Below are 5101 nucleotides of genomic sequence, written 5' to 3'. Positions count from 1 at the left end.
TCTGTGTTTCCACTGCTTCCTGACCCCCTCAACTTGGAGTCTCACTACTTAGCATTCCACTTGAGACGGCTCATGCGGGTGTGACCTCATCAAGTTGCTGCTGGCCAACACTGGTGGAGCTCTTGGGTCAGGTTTCCCAATATCCGGGCAAGAAGTTCATGGAGCTTTCACTGGAAAAATATAAGGAGAAGGATCTGGTCTTTTCCCACACTTTTCAGGGCTCATTAGAAATCGTCAGTGCAAGGCATTGGCACTAGAGGGCGGTACAATCCAGGAATAGATACATAACTGCGCATTACCCTTATGATTTCGAGTCTGGGAAAGGACTGGCAAACAAAGCCATTCATTTTAAACTGGCGTCGTGCAGGCATTCCTTTAGAACGTTTATTAAAGGGTACCTACGTGATATTTTCTGTATTCCACAGAGAAAAAATAAGCCTGCAACTTCGTAATCGGTAACTTAATTGCTCATACCCTGCTCTATTTGACACCCATTTGTGTTGGCGATCAAAAGGGCCCATTGTGCGTTGTCGAGAGAAACCGGGTCATGGAAACGCAAATGGAAATGGCATCGCACACGTGACGAACGACTCAAAGCTCAACCCGACTAGCGTTAAGTGCAGGAATAATAAGAAGGTGGTGAGATCAACGCGGGCTTATTAAACGGGACTTGGAGGAGCTCAGCGATACACGGAGAGGCTCCTCTGTCGCGGCATTGCTCTAATTAGATTTCTTCTCTCGGAGTAGTGATTCCTTCTACCTGGCTGCTGGGTCTGAGTAGCTTGAAGAAAAATACTGTGGCTCCTTATCTGATTTCTTCCCTGCATTCAACAGCACTGCTAAGAAAGTAGGAATCACAGAACCCCGGTGGTGTTAAACTAAGTAAAGCGTAAACAATTTATGAGGCTCCACTTTCACAATTATCCTGCCACGTTTTATAACTGCCGTCAAGGACTTACGGCCTCTACGGCAAGGCATTTCTTATTTAGCGTTTATTTATTTTCTCTAACGCCATTGCAGCAGTCCAGAGCAGGTTAAATTGAGCTAAAGTTGGGTCAGGGACTGCTCAATCAGAACCTACAGCCTTGGTTGCAGGCTCTTACTGTGCATTCACATCAAAAGTAAAGCATTGAAAAGATCATTCGCCTCTATTCGAGTCTTTGCATTGACTTTGTATACGTACAAAGTCAATGCAAAAACGCTAATGGAGGCGAATGATCTTAACTCACGCAAGCGTTTCATCATTAAGCGAAATTCAAATATAACACACAAATTTCGTCCTTAGGGCGACCAGATTCACACAAAATCTGCATGAACCAGGTCGTAAGTGGCAACCCGTGCGTTGGAAAATGCCTCTATTCCCAATTTTTGCATTGACTTTGTATTAATTTGCACCGCATCATGTCTTTTGATGTGAACACACGATTAGGTTCATATCTCCTCCTGATAACCTATAGGGGCCCTACCAGGTCCCCTGTGATCGAAAGAGAGAGGGTCACAGGAACACAGATTTATTCAAAAGAAAGGGATAGTGCAACATAGGCCAAATCCAAACTCAGGCTTTTTGTTTGCCGAACAATTTCTCAAGACATTGAAAATGATTGATTTGTTTTGGGGGTTGCAATTAAACAGTTGCTTCTTCATATAAATAATTTCTGGGAATCAATGAGGACTGTTGTTGTAGACACAGCCACCGGACTGGCCCATTCCCTGCACTTGATGTTTTGTTTTCCCAATAGATATCAGTCTGTGGGATGAAGCGCTTCGGTTGAATCATTAATGAAAACATCAGCTGTAATCTCATAGGGCAAGGTAAAGCAGCTGACCCTTGAAAATCATTTACCAAGGCTTCTCTTCCTCAGATTAAACACACACACAGGCAAACACACATGCGCACAAAGATGAACCAGCAACAAGCCACATTGCTCTGTGGACTCTAAGCCTACATTTTAATACAGAAACCACAACCCCTTTCCGGACTGCGCACACCCCTTCAATAAAGTACACAAAAGATACTTGACATTCACCATTTATAACCCTCCTCGAAATAGTGCTTCGTCCAAATAAAACATCAGCGGTCCAAACAAAAAGAGGAAGGGATCTCTTCCTGGATGAGGCCTTGTGATGCCAGATACGGTGGAGCTGAATCTGGAATACTCAAAAAACAAATACTCGGGACAAGTGTCGTAAATTATCTCTGGCTAGAATTACTATGATGCAAACGTCAGATGACGGTCTCACACTGGTCTATGTTTCTGTATCTGTCCCTATTCAAATAAACCTTAAATAACACAGCATGCCTCCAAGTTACACAGAGGGGTGCTTTATGAGTGGGACTCAGAACAGGCCAGAACAGGTCAGAGATTCCTGCAGGTAACCATGAATAGGTCGCCGTGGGAACCCACCATGTCTGGGCTACTGTTGGTTTTACGCTGTACCGACGGAGGTGAGGTAGAGCGAGAGAGAGAGAGAGAGAAAAAACTGAAAGGTGTGCGGAACAAGAGAGCGAGTGACGGGGCTTGTTGTTGCTGCCGCTGGCGGAGAGGAGGAACAGAAGGATTAGGCTGTCATCTCCACCTCGGTGGGGAGGGGGTGGAGGCTGTGGGGGGCGAGGTTTGGGGTGAGGAGGGAATCTGTCGTCGGCTGAACTGCAGGTGGTCCTGGGGGGAGCGATGGGGGGAGGGAGGCAGTGTTGGGGCGGGGGGGTCGAGTGAGGGCAGTTGACCTTGATGGGGGGTCTGGGGGTGAGGGAGAAGACAAGACAAGCTTTTCAGCATAACTCCTACCCATGGGATTGGCAATCAGGTTCTCCACGCCTTCTCTTCTCTCCTTCCCGTCTCGTCCTTGCCTTGCACGGCGGCCCCTGGGCCAGGATCAGGCCCTGAGCCCTCCCGGGTGGCCCGGGAAACACAGTAATGGTTTTGTCAGCAGGAATCGGAAGAATTATTATGGTATCCAATAAGGGGAGAGGGCCGGAGAGGGAGAGGGAGAGGGAGAGAGAGAGAGAGAGAGAGAGAGTGGGGGGGAGGGGAGGGGGGGGGAGCCAGTGAGGTAATGCCGTACCACGTAATGCACCCGGTCTCCCCTCCTCTCCTTCAATTCTCCTAGGCCCGTTCAGAGGTGACTCCTCCCGGGCCCAGCCCTATTGGTGCTCTGATGGATATGGGGGGCCGGGCGCTACGGCTAAATCATGGGAGTCTGGCTGAAGTTTGGATGAGCGTCTCATAAGGGGATGATGAGACAGGGGCCATTAAGATGAGGGAGAGTTGCTGGTGTCACCCGTCCGTGCCAGGAAGCCCGGGAGATTAACAGGGGGGCCAGGCCACCTCCGCTAATAAGACTCATCTCTTTAATTGGCCCCACAATCCAAGTGCGCAAATTCCCCTCTGTGTGTGTGGATTTCATGTGTCTGTGTGTTCTTATATGTGTCTCTGTGTCAGCAGTAGTATGTGTTTTCATGAGTGTGTGTCTGTGTGTGTGTCTCAGCATATGTATCAGTGCTCGTGTGTGTTTGTGTGTGTGTGTGTGCGTGTGTCTCCGCATGTGTATCAGTGCTCCTGTGTGTGTGTGTGTGTGTGTGTGTGTGTGTGTGTCTTAGCATGTGTGTCAGTGGCCCTGGGTGTGTGTTTGTTCGTTTAGTGTGTCAGGGTGCGTCAGTAGGTGTGTGTTCATGTGAGTGTGCATGTTTGTGGGTTTTTATATGAGCTTTTACTCACTAATAAATGGGTGTGTGCGCGCGCATGTATCTGGGTTTTCATATATATGTGTGTGTGTGTGAGCGGGCATTTTCTTTTTCCTTTTTATAAGTGGGTGTGTGCGGTTAGCCCTGAGTGTGTGACTGTGTGTGCGCGCGCACATGTGTGTGGGTGTTCATTGTGTGTCCGCGTGCATGTTCTTTAATACTCCTTATCAGTTGGTGTAGGTTGTTAACTCTTTTCAATTTTTAAACATCCCGTCCGCACCTAAGGAACTTAGGGAAACACAATCACCTCTGTCGGTGTGCCAAGATTTTTAAAGCTCACCCAATAATAATTTATTCAATCTATTCTTAAGTGGTAGCCGCGGTGTTAAGCATGAGCTAGATTATGTAAGGCTGTGACAGCGCCTCGTTACAATGTAATATGGTGATGATTATAAACCCAGAGGGAGGCCAAGGTATTTTTAGGGTTCAGAAGGATAGCGGGGGAACTAGTTTGCCCTGAGCCTGTTGTCCTCCAAAAGCGACAGAGATGGAGAGGGCGGGGGGGGGGGGGGGGAGAAGAAACAGAGAGAGGTATAGGGCAAGCAGCGCCAAAGAGAGAAAGAGAGAGGAGGCACGATTTGTACTCGTCAAAGAAGAAAGTGAGAGGGAGTACAGACGCAGCCTGTGAGCGCTGGTCCTTGTTAGCACACTATTCGTCAGCCCCGTCGGGGTCAGGGTTCGAGGGGCCTGAGGGCTTGCCGCGCGACCCCTCACCCTTCACCCCTGAACACCCCCCCCCACCAACGGCACCTGGAGCTGAGGTATTTCCTCGCAGTGATGATCGTGTGTTACATTTCATCTCCATGGTTAATTCATCACCAGCAGGCTGAGCGGTTGGGATAAGGTCACGCCATAAATTACACCACACTCCAGTAAATAGCGCCTGATGGCAATAAACAAATCCATATCACAACCTAAATCACATGCACTATCCTTGAGTGTGTCACCACTCCCTCTTTATCTCTCTTTTCTTTCTCTTTCACTCTCCCACATAAACTCAACATCACACACACACACACACGCACACACACACACACAGAGAACGCACGCACGCACGCGCACACACTCACGCACACTCAGAATAAACATGCAGTGTGTTTGGTGAATCAGGAGGGGCGGATGGGGCTGACTTTGGCCGATGGGTGGGAGTGGACGAATTCAGACGGGAAGGGGGGGAGGAAGGAAGTGGGTTGAAGCTGCAAAGGTGGAGTAGGAGAACAGCGATGATAAGGAGGGTGAGGCAGGGAGTGTGTGTGACTGTGTGTGTGTGTGTGTGGGGATGGGAGGGGCAGGGAGGGCTGGAGGGGGGTTTTACAGGAGTATGGGGAGGTCACAGCTGTGATAAGGAGGTCACTTTGA

The sequence above is a fragment of the Pollachius pollachius genome (genome assembly GCF_949987615.1).
Source record: "Pollachius pollachius genome assembly, chromosome: 10".
In the NCBI taxonomy this organism is placed as follows: domain Eukaryota; kingdom Metazoa; phylum Chordata; class Actinopteri; order Gadiformes; family Gadidae; genus Pollachius; species Pollachius pollachius.
The sequence above is the reverse complement of the archived record's forward strand: the minus strand, read 5'-3'. Positions refer to the sequence as shown.